Here is a 15,796-nt window from a genome sequence, read left to right as displayed (position 1 = left end):
AAAATGCTGCCACAGCCTGCGATGCCCAAATCCCATGAATTAATTAACCCCCTCCCCCAGGTCTTAAATATAGGTGGAGGTATTGAGAATTAAAAATTTGGTTTAATGTCCCTTTTTTGCTTGCAGCACTCCCACAAAAATGGAGTAGGGCTATGTGTAGCTGTGATAAAGTCTGGGTCATTGTTTATTGTGTTCTGAACTACATTCGTATTGTTGCATCCTTATGATCAAGGGAAGGAGTAATGCTTGTTGACCTTTTGACTAAGAGTTGCCACTGGTTGTGTTTGAGCTTCAAATAACATATATTTGTCCTTGTTACCCCCATACCAGTGGCTGTTGTTCACAATCATCATTGTTAAACTATTGATGGTCCTCTTGTGACTGTCCTGCACACACACTCGCCCATGTTGGTCATCTGTGGAAATTTTCAGTTGATTATTGTACTTAATTGAAGACCAACATTTTGATTCCATTCTTTGGTTAACAGAATAATAGTTCTGAAACAGATTCCTCTTTTGTCTGAAAGAATGGCCAGCAAGTTCTATATTCCTGTTGTCGAATTTTGTCTCGCGTCTCCATGTACGTATCTCCTTGGGGATGTAGTCTTTCCAGATGATAACTAACGTTCATCTGCACATGTTGGGGTATTTCAACCAAGTATGGACAAATGAATCCTGCAGTAGACTGGAGATGTGGAAATACTGTACTTGAGTTTCCAACTTGACCGTAAACCTTGGCATAATTTGTGTTTATCCAGCTGAGGTATTTCTGATGAAGAATGGATTATTATTAGTCATTATTAGTAAAGCTAGATTCATAAAAGTTCAGTCTGTCTATTCTGTCCACTTATTTCAAAGTCTGACCAAATGAACTTCGATTCACAATGAAGCATCAGTGAGACATTAAACCTGTCCTGTGAAGGAGAGTACATACTGCACAAGTGCAACAGGTTGCCAGTTTCTATGACCTTGCAGAGTGAGACAGACAATCAATGTGTTATATTTATACAGTGCATATTTATAATAAATACCTGGCATGGGGTTTAAAAGCTCAAATTCAATATTGCGCTGACGTGAACATGCAGCTTGAGTTTGGCTCTTGCAACCTGACATCAAAATTACTCAATTTAGTGAGACTTGTCCTTCACTGCCGATTTATTCCTCTTCAATTCACAGCCCAATCAATTGTCCTCTCCAGCTCACAGCCTCTGTCCATTGTCTGGCACGGAAATTGCTGTTTCTCTCCCTCATTCTACTTAGTCGCTTCCTTTGTAGGTTGCAGTTTGCTCCAATGTCTTGAATCACAGTGGGAATGTTTTAATGACGTCCTGTTTCAACCTGAACCTGCAACATGAACATTGATTGAGTCTTCTGCACATTAAGCTACTTCAGCACAGAGGGAGGAGCCAGTCGGAAGGTGGAACCTTCGGGTGGGATCCATTTCCGGGTAAAACTATTTCCCTCATGCCACTAAAGATTTCCAATCTCATGATGAAAGGCAAAGAAATAATTTGGGGGTGTTTTTATTCTTCGAAGGCCCACACCAAGCAGTGAGGAAGCAGCCTGGAGAGTTTTAATTTTTTAGATAATTAGCCAATCAAGAGAATTTGCTGTTAAACCAAGTTAGAATGTCTATATCGGAACAGCAACAAAACCTTGTTTTTCCGTATAAATTTAGAGTACCCTATTAATTTTTTTCCAATTAAGGGGCAATTTAGCGTGGCCATTCCACCTACTCTGAACATCTCCGGGTTGTGGGGGCGAAACCCACGCAGACACGGGGGAAGAATGTGCAAACTCCACACAGACAAGTGACCCGGGGCCGGGATTGAACCTGGGTCTTCAGCGCTGTAGGCAGCAGTGGTAATCGCTGCGCCACCGTGCCCCCCTGCAACAAAACCTTTTTATATTTTGTTCCAGCTTTTGGCACAAGCTATTGATTGGGGAGTAGACATTCCTAAAGGTAGAATCCGAGAATAATTACCGGCCTACACTCTGAAATATGAGGGTGCATGGTTATGTATTAATAATAAACTTCCGTTTATATTGAGCCTTTTAAAGTTTAAAAAAAATCCTCGTGCACTTCATTGACGAAATTTGAGACAAAAGGAAACATGGTGACCAAACATTTTGTCAAAGAGCCATGGTTTAAGGAGGTCCTTAAAGAGGCAGTTCCCAAACTTGCAGTTTAGGCAGCTAAATGCACAACTGCCAATGGTTGGGCTGGTGAAGCAGGTTAGAAATGGGCAAGAGGCCAGAATTGGAAGGTTGCCGAGTTTTTGGATGGTTGTATTGCTGGAGGAGGTTGGAGACGCAAAGAGTGGGGTGGGTGGGGGGGCAGCAAAGACCATGAATGGACTTGAGGCCAATGTGAATTTTAAACTTGAAATATTTTGGTGTCGAGGCCAATGTAGATGAGTAAGCAGAGGGAATTCTAAATATTACCCAGAATTTTACTGCGAAGGGTGGGAGAGGAAGTGTTGCTTTCAAACAGTTGCAAGTTTGATTTCTCCAAGATAGCTGATCTTAGCTGGGGTAGCTTCATGGATGGCCTTGGTATGCCTGGGTCAGAAGGCAAGGAGAAAACTCGCCAGTGTTCTACCTCCTGACCCCTGTCTATGAATAACCTTCTGCCTAGCACATATGTGTATACATGAGGTGAGGGACACAAGCTTCACTGACTTCCAACAAATAACTTGTAATGTTCACTTGCAGATGGAGAGTCGATGGGAGTTATTGGAAGCCAATTTCATGTGAACCTGTGCCACAGCAATATTCATTAATCAAGACTAGGCAGAATGGAATTTAATTGACTGCTAATAATAATAAATTTCCATATTATGGAATAATATTATCCCATGATAAACTTATTTTAAGGAATATGTCCCAGTTTTATCAAATAATTTCTTGGTGCCATTTAGTTTTGTGGGTTAAGTACAGCACGTCCCATTTTAAGTTGCCCTGCTTTTACAGGGGCAATTTATATAATGGGACACTGATATTCTGTTTTAGTGTGTCTTTGCGTGAGGGCCTGATAGCCATTTTCTTAGCAGTCCCCCCCCCCCCCTCGCTCAGAGCAAGGGTCTGGGAGGGGGAAATAGCAAGCAAGAGGGAGCGGGAAATGGCAAGCTTGTGGGTCGGGAAGTGGGATCAAAGGAGAGAAGGAAGAGTTGGGCATCGGGGAAATTGGTGAGAGAGAGGGGCAGTAAACGTAAGGCAAGCATAAGAGTTAGCATATTTCTTCTAATTGATTTTATTTTGTTTATGAATTTAGGAATGTGCATTTATAAAAAAATAAAAACCATTATACCTTTTTCAAGTTGAAATCATGTCTTTTCTGATGGGGAAGGTCCTCCAGAACCTAATTACGCATTTTATATTGGTTGTGATGAGCAAATCCAATTTGCTTAATGTTGTTTCATTTTAAAGTTGAACTTTTCGGAAATGTGACTACACAGTTAAGTGAGATGTTAAAACGCAGAGCGCTAAACCCTTTTTTTCGTGCATTGTGTTTTTGGCTAATTCTGCTCAAAAGCACTGAAAAACCTAATTTGTCTTTTTCTCATCAAAAGGCATCTTTGCATTGATTTTTCTCCTGAACTGCACTTAGCTAGTATTGCATTTGGTAAGTTGAAAAGGACAGACGGTTTGCTTTCCCTTGGTTTGTTACCTCGCTGAAGTTAATCCATGGAAAGTTGAAATACTGATCATTTTCTGCAGCGAAAGACGTTAAAACATTTCACCAGCGTAAAAGCTGCAGTAAAAACAATTAGGAACAATGAAAGGGGCAGCCGCTTAATTTAACAATGCTGGCTGAACAGACTCCTTTGACCCTCCCCCACCCCCTTCTCTCCAAACCTTTCCTATGTTGATCTGTTGGAGTGGCAGGGTTTTGTGAATGAGTAGCTTGTTCGTTATCACAGCTTTTGAATACTGTCTGTGCCGAAGGAGGGGAAACGGGAGTGGTTTCAAAAAAAAAAGTAGGAATCTGTGCTGCTTGGACTAGTCTGGGAGAGCACTGTTTACTTAACAATGCAGAGGCCTGTTTGAATGTTGTGTGAGCTCCTGATTACATTTGTGGTTTCCTGTCTGCAGTAAGATTTCAGTTCAGGTTAACTCCTTTGGAACTGGAATCTCAAATGTGCAAGTGAAAACAAGGGCAGGCCTATGCCTGAGCAGCATATTCCCTTGGCAGCTCTCCCAGTTTGCTTAACCCTGTAGAGGTTTCCGGAATACCAAGATGTCTGCAGTGATGTACATTATTGCTTCGACATGTGGGACAGATGGACCAGTGGGAGAGAGGCTAATGTTCTGCCAACCCGGTTCTGTTTTGCACCACAGGCTGTGCAGTGAAGAGTAGGCAGTAGTGGAGCACAGGCTGCTGGAGCTGCGAGTTCATGTGCTGCTGAATCTATGACAAGTCATAGAGAAAATACAATCCTCAATAATGTAAAAACAGTGTGTGTGGTGCGTCTCCCCTTGTTGCCCTGAGAAAATGGCTGCCCTGAAATGCGTTTACAACTGAACACCTTGGAGGCCAGAGAACATTAAAGAGTCGACACAGGCTGGCTCCAACATTGAGTTACACTGTGACTGATCCGTAATACAATTCTGTTTACCTGCCTCCCCCCCACCCCCATCCCTTGATCTGCTTATCTAACAAATCTGTCAATCGCAGTCTTGTAAATTTCAATTGACTGTATCCACAGCCTTTTGAATGGGAACGTTTCAGGATTCCAATGCCCTTTGTTTGGGAAAAAAAAAGTGCTTCCTGATTTCACTCTCGAGTGAGCTCGCTCGAATTTTCAGATGGTGTCTGCTTCTGAATTTCCCCACCACAGAAAATCGTTTCTGTTTCTTCCATATCGGATCCCTTAATCACCTCAAACAAGTCTTATTAGATCACCCCTTAACCGTTGACATTCAAGGGAATAACAGGCAGGTTTATTAAACCTGTCCTCTTAATTTAACCTTTTAAGGTCTCGAATTGCCCTGGTGAATCTGAACTGCAGCCTCCATGGTTGGTGCTTTTGTCTGAGTTTTAATGCCCAAAGCAAATGCAGTTCTCTAGTTGGGGTTTGAACCCAGGCTGTACAAATGAAGGTTTACATGCCAACTTTGAATTCTGGCCCCCTTAGATGAAGGACAGCACTCCGTTAACTTTTTTTATTACTATTGTACCCATGCACTAGCTCTTACTGATGTGTGCACAGGGACATCTACTTCTCTTGTTCCCCCATAGCTCCTAGTCTTGCATCGTGAAAAAAATTCTAATTTGCCCGTCTGAGATCCAACGTGGGTGAACTCGCACCTCCCCCGCATTTAACTTTATATCTGCTATAAATTTACGCACTTTAGTCTATAACTCTTGTAACTCCCTCCTTTTATCTTCGTAAGCGTGTAACTCTGTTCTGAACTTAGTTTCATCTGGGGGTGGAAATCATGAGTGAATTAATTGACAATCTGGTAATTATTTTCATGGTGTCTGTCTACAAATTACCAGATTTTTTTCCTATAAATTTGCAGTACCCAATTCATTTCCTCCAATTAGGGGGCAATTTAGCATGGCCATCCACCTACCCTGCACATCTTTGGGTTGTGGGGGCGAAACCCACGCAACCACGGTGTGAATGTGCAAATTCCACACAGACAGTGACCCAGGGCCGGGGTCGAACCTGGGACCCCTCGATGCTGTGGAGGCAGTAGTGTCAACCACTGCGCCACTGTGCTGCCCTACCAGATTTTAAAAAAATTAATTATTTAGTTAAAGCATTAGAAACATAGAACATTACAGCGCAGTACAGGCCCTTCGGCCCTCGATGTTGCGCCGACCTGTGAAACCACTCTAAAGCCCATCTACACTATTCCCTTATTGTCCATATGTCTATCCAATGACCATTTGAATGCCCTTAGTGTTGGCGAGTCCACTGCTGTTGCAGGCAGGGCATTCCACACCCTTACTACTCTCTGAGTAAAGAACCTACCTCTGACATCTGTCCTATATCTATCTCCCCTAAATTTAAAGCTATGTCCCCTCGTGCTAGACATCACCATCTGAGGAAAAAGGCTCTCACTGTCCACCCTATCTAATCCTCTGATCATCTTGTATGCCTCAATTAAGACACCTCTTAACCTTCATTTCTCCAACGAAAACAGCCTCAAGTCCCTCAGCCTTCCCTCATAAGATCTTCCCTCCATACCAGGCAACATTCTGGTAAATCTCCTCTGCACCCTTTCCAATGCTTCCACGTCCTTCCTATAACGCGGTGACCAGAATTGCACGCAATACTCCAAATGCGGCCGCACCAGAGTTTTGTACAGCTGCAACATGACCTCATGGCTCCGAAACTCAATCCCTCTGCTAATAAAAGTTAACACACCGTACGCCTTCTTAACAACCCTCTCAACCTGGGTGGCAACTTTCAGGGATCTATGTGTATGGACACCGAGATCTCTCTGCTCATCCACACTATCAAGAATCTTCCCATTAGCCCAGTACTCTGTCTTCCTGTTATTCCTTCCAAAATGAATCACCTCACACTTTTCTGCATTGAACTCCATTTGCCACCTCTCAGCCCAGCGCTGCAGCTTATCTATGTCCCTCTGTAACTTGTAACATCCTTCCGCACTGTCCACAACTCCACCGACTTTAGTGTCGTCTGCAAATTTACTCACCCATGCTTCTACGCCCTCCTCCAGGTCATTTATAAAAACGACAAACAGCAGTGGCCCCAACACAGATCCTTGTGGTACACCACTAGTAACTGGACTCCAGTCTGAACATTTCCTATCAACCGCCACCCTTTGTCTTCTTCCAGCTACCCAATTTCTGATCCAAACTGCTAAATCACCCTGAATCCCATGCCTCCGTATTTTCTGCAATAGCCTACCATGGGGAACCTTATCAAACGCTTTACTGAAATCCATACACCTGTTTGGTCACCTTCTCAAAGAACTCAATAAGGTTTGTGAGGCACGGCCTACCCTTCACAAAACCATGTTGACTATCTCTAATCAAATTACTCCTTTCCAGATAATTATACATCCTATCTCTTATAAACCTTTCCAAGACTTTGCCCACAACAGAAGTAAAGCTCACTGGTCTATAGTTACCGGGGTTTATTCCCCTACTCCCCTTCTTGAACAAGGGGACAACATTTGCTATCCTCCAGTCTTCTGGCACTATTCCTGTAGACAAAGATGACTTAAAGATCAAAGCCAAAGGCTCAGCAATCTCCTCCCTAGCTTCCCAGAGAATCCTAGGATAAATCCCATCCGGCCCAGGGGACTTATCTATTTTCACACTTTCCAGAATTGCTAACACCTCCTCCTTATGAACCTCAAACCCTTCTAGTCTAGTAGCCTGAATCTCCGTATTCTCCTCGACAACATTGTCTTTTTCCTGTGCGAATACTGACAAAAAATATTAATTCAGCACCTCTCCTATCTCCTCTGACTCCACGCACAACTTCCCATTACTGTCCTTGACTGGCTCTACTCTTACCCTAGTCATTCTTTTATTTCTGACATACCTATAGAAAGCTTTAGGGTTATCCTTGATCCTACCTGCCAAAGACTTCTCATGTCCCCTCCTGGCTCTTCTTAGCTCTCTCTTTAGGTCCTTCCTAGCTAACTTGTAGCCTAGCTGCGCTTCTAAAGCTAGTGATTCGAAACAAACCTGCCGTCAGATATCCTTTGAAGTGAGAGCTTTCTTGGGATTCTCTCACTAGCATCCGGTTGGGTGAATCTTCCAACCTTAGTTCAACACCTCATGATTTTGGATTTCCCCAGCCGAAGTGAGCATGGGCCTCAGTCGCATCCTTGCGTAGTGACTCCAAATCAGAAACACGCCTGGTTCCTGATGGCCCTCTGCTCCTTGTTCTGGCTGCTGGCAGACACCCTCACTGTCTTCTCCAAGCTACTCTGGACACAGACTGATCCAAATGCAATGATACCCCACTCATCTCCATGGCAACATGACGCACAGCATGTCCTCGGATAGAAATCCAAAATACTCAATCTTTAAACCTCTCTTTCCAAATGAGGTGTATGGATATTTTAAAATGTTCCTTTGTTTATCAGTAACCTTTGATTTCCTCTGATGTGAGGAAATTACATGAATCATATAAGCCCTCATAAATAGATGTCTCATCGAGAGATTGTTAACGAGGCTCCCATTGTTTAACTTTTAGCACCTCACATCATGGCGTCACTCCTTTGATCTGTAATTACCTTATGCTTGTCTGCCAACCCTTCAGATCAGGCATTGTTTAATTTATCTTGCATTTAAAAAAAATACAGTTCCCAAACTTAAAAAGAATTTTACAGTATATGCATTTGTAACAGCTGCTCCCGAGAGTATTTCTCATTATTGGCTCTGTGCACTGCTACCCTGATGTGGAATGAAGTGTTATTGCTGTCACAATTTCCCCTGGCACTTCTGAGATTTCTCATCTGGTTAAATGTGATACTTCTCATCATTTTTAGCTATTGTTTTTGAGGCGTGCTGTCTCTGAAACAAAATAGGCCCTAACATGTACTTTTCTCGCTTTCTGACCTCCCTCAATTGCTGCCATAGGGTTAAAAAGGAAATGGCCTCTTCCATCATGGCTGTGTTCCAGTAAGAGCTGTTACCTTTGGGAGAAAATGGAGCAACTTGATTGAAGTAAAACTTTCTGGAAAATGAAGAGGAAAATTTGCCATCTTTGATGGGGTTGAAGGGAACATTTAGTTATTTTGTTTTAAACACCCAACAGACAAAGAGAGGGTGGTGTGCTATAATGATGACTAATTTGAGATTTTCAAACTGCACCCCATCAATCATATTAAAATCCTTTTTTTGTTGCAAGAAGCAAATGACACAGCTGGCAATGATTCATTTGTGAAACCCTTTGCCTCAGGTGAAATATGGCGCACTGGAGGCTCAGCCTTAGCTGCTAACAAGAATTTAGTTAGCATCACTCTGCCATTGATAGGAAGAATCTTCATTGAGTCCATATTGGAGGTACTCGACCAATTGGCGAGAGCAAAACACACTTTATTTTTTGCTCGTCTTTCCGTACCCAGAGTTCAAAGGCAGATGCATTCTATAGCAGCTGGAGGAAAAGGCTCCATTTCATCTAGTAATCAGCGCACCCTTTGTATTTAATAAACCACTGCTTGTAAAATGATGAATTTAATGTAATTTTGCCTTTTATCGGGATACCCTTTTAAAATTTTATTTAAATAACAATTCTACTATGTAACATGGGAGTCCTGATTTGAAAGATATATGGATCAATAATTAAAGAACAGCTAGGTATGTATATATACAGTGTGTATATTTTTAGTCCATGCCGTCTCTTTGTAGAGCAATCCAGTCAGTCCTAATAATAATCTAATAATCTTTATTAGTGTCACAAGTTGGATTGCATTAACACTGCAATGAAGTTACTGTGAAAATCCCTAAATGCATTCTATAGCAGCTGGAGGAAAAGGCTACATTTCATCTAGTAATCAGCGCGCCCTTTTTATTTAATAAAACTGCTGGCAGAATGATGAATTTAATGTAATTTTGCCTTTTATCGGTTTAGCCTTTTTAAATTGTATTTAAATAACAATTCTACTATGTAACATGGAAGTCCTGATTTGAAAGATATATGGATCAATAATTAAAGAACAGCTAGATATGTATATATACAGTGTGTATATTTTTAGTCCATGCCGGCTCTTTGTACAGCAATCCAGTCAGTCCTAATAGTAATCTAATAATCTTTATTAGTGCCACAAGTTGGCTTACATTAGCACTGCAATGAAGTTACTGTGAAAATCCCCATGTCGCCACACTACAGTGCCTGAGGGAGAATTTAGAATGTCCTATTCCCGTACTTTATCCGTAGCCTGCATGTTTGTCTCGCTCAAGTGCCCATCTAGTTTCCTTTTGAAATCATTGATCGTCTCCGCTTCCACCGTCCTCGTGAGGCAGAGAGTTCCAGGTCATTACTACTCGCTGCATAAGAATGTTCCTCTTCAGATCTCTCTCTTCCCCAACCTCCCCACAAGCCTTAAATCCGTGCCCTCCAGTTCGAAGGCAAATGCAATTGATAGCAGCTGGAGGAAAAAGCTACAATTCATCTAGTAATCAATGCACCTTTTTTTCCTCGTCTCCCTTATCTAAACCTGTCATAATCTTGTACGACCTATCAGATTTCCCTCCATTTGCTCCAAAGTGTACAGTTCTTCAGTCTGCCAGTTTAATTTTCCATCAGACCACAGCTGCTTCAACATGATGGGAAGTGCTGGTAGAAAACTTGGCAGTGACCTGTGTATGATGTGGGGGTACAGGTGTGCAGGCAGTGCCATGAGTAAGCACTAGGATATTGCAGTGGATCCTGGCCTCATGCCCCTGCTCACCCAACAGATAACAGCTGAACTGTAAGGGATAGAGGCTTCTGTAGAACCTGCTCATCCAGCTCTGTGTCTGCAAAATGCACCCGTGTCTGCTTGCTTGCATTTTCTTGCCCAGCTTTTTTTTGTGTACCTCATTTGAGTGCTCTCCTGTCTCAAACCGCCCCTCAAACACAGTTTCCCCTCCTGGCCCTTTGATTTCACTTTTCCTTTCCTCCTCCTGTTGCAACCATCTGCTCCAAACCTTGCTTTTTTTTTTCCTTTAGCCCGGAGCTCTGTATGTTCCAAGATGATAGCATTGATGTACAATTTTCGGCATGGTTCCAAAGCTGAGCCTGGATTAGCTTGACATCTTTGAAGCTGGGAGAGGAAGTTGAAATGATGGTTTTAAGAGCATAGTGGATTTTAGCTTTATAAGAAGAGACATTAAATTCAGCCACAAAGTTCTGTAAAACTTTTATAAATTACTACTTCAGACTTTGATATTGTCCAGTTCTGGAACCACACTTTAAGAAGGATGTCAATTCTTGGGGAAAGGGAGGAGGTGGTGTGGTGGTGTTATCACTGCACTGGTGATCTGGAGAGCCCAGGCAATAGAACCAGGTTCGAACCCTCCACAGCAGATGGTGGATATTTAATCCAATAAAAGTCTGGAATTAAAAGTCTAATGATGACTAAAGTTTCATGGAGTAAAAAACCCAGCTGGAAATCTGCCATCCTCAGATGGTCTGGCCTGCATGTGACTCCAAATCCATAGCAGTGCGGTTGACTCTTAAATTCCCTCTGGAATGGCCGAGCAAGCCACTTAGTTGTATCAAAGTCGCTACAAAGTTTTTTTAAAAAGCAAAGAAACTGGACAGACTACCTGGCATCGAGCCAGGCATCAATAACTACAAAGGCAAACCCAGCCTCGTCCTCCTTCGTAACGTCTAGGGACTTGAGCCAAAATTGGGAGAGCTTCCTCACAGACCAGTTGAGCAACAGCCTGAAATAGTCATATTCCCAGATTCATACCCTGGAGATAATGTCCCAGATGCCACTATCCTCATCCCTGGGCATGTCCTATTCCACTAGCAGGTCAGACCCAGCAGAGGTAGCTGCCTAGTAGTATACTGTGGGGAGGGAGTTGACCTGGGGGGAGTCAGCATCGACTCTGGACCCCATGATGTCTCCTGCTTCAGGTCAGACTTGGGCAAGGAAACCTCCTGCTGATTAACACGTACTGTCCACCCTCAGCTAATGAATCCTTCCATCTTTAACACCATTTGGATGAAACACTGAGGGTGGCAAGGGCACAGAATGTACTCTGGGTAAGGGACTTCAATGTCCATCACCAAGAGTGGCTCGGTAGCAAGGTTGGCTGAGTCCTAAAGGACGTAGCTGCTAGACTGGGTCTGCGACAGGTGGTGAGGGAAAAACATGCTAACCTCATTCTCAACAACCTGCCTGCCGTAGTTGCATCTGTCCATGACAGTATCGTTAGGAGTGACCACTGCACTTCCTTGTGGAGACGAAAACCCGTCTTCACATTGAGGACACCATCCATCGTGTTGTATGGCACTACCATCAGACTAAATGGGATCGATTCCGAGCACTTCCCTGACAAAGGAAGATGGTTGTGGTTGTTGGAGGTCCGGCATCTCCTTCCCGAAGCATCACTGCAGGGTACTGTCCTCGGCCCAACCATGTTCAGCTGCTTCCACAATGACGTCCCAACATTAGGTCAGATGTGGGAGCTAATGATTTACAATGTTCAGCATTATTTGCGACTCCTCAGACAGTGAAGGAATTCACGTTCAAATGCAGCAAGACCTGGACAATATCCAGACTTGGGCTGGCAAATATCAAGTAACATTCGTGCCAATATCCATCTTTTTTTAATATATAAATTTAGAGTACCTAATTCATTTTTTTCCAATTAAGGGGCAATTTAGCGGGGCCAATCCACCCACCTTACACATTTTTGGGTTGTGGGGGCGAAACCCATGCAAACACGGGGAGAATGTGCAAACTCCACACGGACAGTGACCCAGAGCCGGGATCAAACCTGGGACCTCGGCGCTGTGAGGCAGCAGGGCTAACAGCTGTGCTGCCCTGCCAATGACCATCTTCAACAAAAGAGAATCAAACCATTGCCCCTTGACCCCGTGGCATCAACATCACTGAATCCCTTGCAACATCCTGGTGGGTTACAATGACCAGAAATTGAATTGGACCAGCCATGTCAATACTGTGGCTATAAGTAACTCACCACCTGATCCCCAAAGCCTGTCCACCACCTACAAGGCACAAGTCAGGAGTGTGATGGAATACTCCCAACTTGCTTTGATGAGTGCAGCTTCTAAAACATTCAAGGTCCACTACCGACGCGCAATAGTAGCGTTGTACCATCCACAAGATGTACTGCGGGAACACACCAAGGATTCTTGGGTAGCACCGTCCAAACCCACTATCGCTACCATCTAGAAGGGCAAGGGCAGCAGATACATAGGAACCCCTCCACATGGAAGTTCCCCACCAAGCCACTTACCTCTCTGACTTGGAAATATATTGCTGTTCTTTCACAGTTGGGTCAAAATCCTGGAACTCCCACCCTAATAGCACAGTAAGTGTACCTACATCACACGGACTGCACAGGTTCAAGAAGGCAACTCACCACCACCTTCTCAAGGGCAGTTGGGGATGGGCAACAAATTCTGGCCCAGTCAGTGATGCCCCATCCCATAAAAATGAATGAAACAAAAAAGATATTTACCAGAATTGTATCCGAGACAACAGACTTCAGGTGTGTGGAGGGGCTAAAGAAGCTGGGATTGTTCTTTTCAGAACTTCCCAATTAGTGTTCTCAGTAGCCGAGTCCAAACCCTGAATTGTACTCCACAACCCTTCTCCCCCAAGAAATGTCTCTACCTCTTAATGTGCTACTTAAAACCTAGCTCCGTTTGCTCTAATCTCTCTTTATATTTCTGTGTTAAATTCTGTTTAAAGTTTCTATGAAATGCTTTGGGCTGCGTAACTAAAGTTGTTCGTCGTTCCTGTTTTCTAGAAGGCAACTTTTCTTATTTTTCATATTTTCTTTGCATACTTTGGAAAAACTGTCTTAACTTTTCCTGGTGGGTAAAACCTTTGAGTCGGATGTTAATATTTAATGCTGACCTCTAACTGGTTAACCATCCAGTGTTAGCGTCCCAGCCCCTCTGTTCATGTATGGTCTGCCTTGTTGCCATGGGCATTGCATTGACTCTTTATTGTCTGCTGTCGGAATGATAAGCACCTATTCTTAGACTGCAGGAACTGTCAGGGTTATACTGCAGCTAAACTCCTATTAGCCTTGACATTTTTTCATGATTCGCAATGACCTAGACCAAACATATTACAAACTGTTGCGTACCCACCCACTTAGAGGAATAAAACCTTTTGGCTTTCTTCAGTTTTTTGACTTGCTACTGTTGTCTTTTTGTGCATAATTTTGATTTTAATAAAACAAAACTGCCTGTGTTGGCAAAGCTGTTTTACTTGAGGTGCCACCACCGTCTTTGAAGTAAGGATGTGGTGCCCTGTCCGGGTGGTGATCCATGTGGATTGCCCAGGCAGAATCCATGATTGGAATCAGCTAATTGGAAGCAAGGAATGAACTGCACCAAAATGGATAACGGACGGAAGGACAGATGATTCTCAACACTTAAAATGATCCCCTCTCTGCATTCTATCTGAATTTGTTGGAATAAATATTACATTGACCAGAAACTGCCAGGATTCTGTCAGAAAAATATCCTCTGTCAGAGGTTTTTTTCTGTACAGATGCCTCACCATCCATACCAATTTCAAATGTGAAATAGTGATCTTTGGCCACCTTTTGTAATCGTGCATTTCTCACTTTGTCTGACTTTTGTGGAACTCTGCTGATTTAGGTGTCTGTTCACTGTATCAATGTAAGATTACAAGTTGGGAATGTTATATCCCAATTAGGCTAACATTCACAGTTGGATTATGGATGCTGCTGGAGTCAATCTTCCTGTAATTCACTGATTCCTATAATACTGATCATCTCTATCTACTGCTTCTGCGAGAAAATATTGTGATTCAGGGAAGATGGCAAGTGGCAAAGGAAAAGAGCATGGATGGTCTGAGGCAGTAGTTAATGGTCAGAGGCTCATAGGGGGCCTCACGGTAGCATGGTGGTTAGCATCAATGCTTCACAGCTCCAGGGTCCCAGGTTCGATTCCCGGCTGGGTCACTGTCTGTGTGGAGTCTGCACGTCCTCCCCGTGTGTGCGTGGGTTTCCTCCGGGTGCTCCGGTTTCCTCCCACAGTCCAAAGATGTGCGGGTTAGGTGGATTGGCCATGCTAAATTGCCCGTAGTGTAAGGTTAATGGGGGGATTGTTGGGTTACGGGTATACGGGTTACGTGGGTTTAAGTAGGGTGATCATTGCTCGGCACAACATCGAGGGCCGAAGGGCCTGTTCTGTGCTGTACTGTTCTATGTTCTAACCTGCTTCATGTCTGGGCAGATAAATGCCAGATTAAATGAATCTAGAATGGTGTATCTAGCTTTGGGCACGAAATAACATATCAACACTGTTGTTGAGACTTCTATTAAAATGTTACATGGGGTGACTGAAGTTGTTGAAGTTCCCACTTATATTGAAAACGCCAGGTTATATGTTCTATGTACTTTCAAACTTGGGTTGTGTCTGGGAAGAGCACATATAACTAGGGCAGCATTCTGGTGCTTATTATCTACAAACTGGTGGTGTTTTTAAAACTAGATTTAGAGTACCCAATTCTTTTTTTTCCCATTAAGGGACAATTTAGGATGGCCAGTCCACTTACCCTGTACATCTTTGGGTTGTGGGAGTGAGACCCATGCAGCCACGGGGAGAATGTGCAAATTCCACATGGACAGTGACCCGGCGTCCGGAATTGAACCCGAGCCCTCTGTGTCATGAGGCAGTAGTGCCACTGTAACCACTGTGCCGCCCACTGGTGGTGTTAATGGTGGGATTACTTTGAGGAAATAGTTTAGTGTCACTCCTGAACAATATACAACTTTAAAATATATATAAATTAAAGTATTTGTTTTCCAATTTAAAATGTCACCTGGCAGTGCATCCCAAAGCACTTAGCAACCTGTTAACTACTTTGAAATTGTGGCCACTGTTCTCCTGCAGGAAACTCGGCATTCATTTAGCACATGGAAAGCTCCCATGGACAGCAATCGGAGAATGACTATGACTATCATCTGTTTTGGTGAGGTTGGTTGCAGGATAAGTGCTGTCCAAGCTACACAGGAGAACTGTCCTTGCTTGGAATAGTGCCATGGGGTTTCTTATGTATACCTGAGAAGGAAAACCGAGCCCTTTTTTAATGTCCCATCTAACAAAAGCCTCCTGACAGTGCAGCACTCCTTT

The 15,796-nt window shown here is 43.3% G+C and overlaps 1 protein-coding gene across 5 annotated transcripts in view; it reads left to right on the top strand.

Annotated features, from left to right (window-relative positions):
- LOC119965077 (C-terminal-binding protein 1-like) overlaps positions 1-15,796 on the top strand; it is a 135,968-nt gene that overhangs the window by 57,161 nt on the left and 63,011 nt on the right. The window lies entirely within an intron of this gene.

The sequence above is a fragment of the Scyliorhinus canicula genome, chromosome 4, assembly GCF_902713615.1.
Source record: "Scyliorhinus canicula chromosome 4, sScyCan1.1, whole genome shotgun sequence".
Lineage (NCBI taxonomy): Eukaryota > Metazoa > Chordata > Chondrichthyes > Carcharhiniformes > Scyliorhinidae > Scyliorhinus > Scyliorhinus canicula.
Note: the sequence above shows the minus strand (reverse complement) of the source record. Positions and strands in the feature narration are given on the sequence as shown.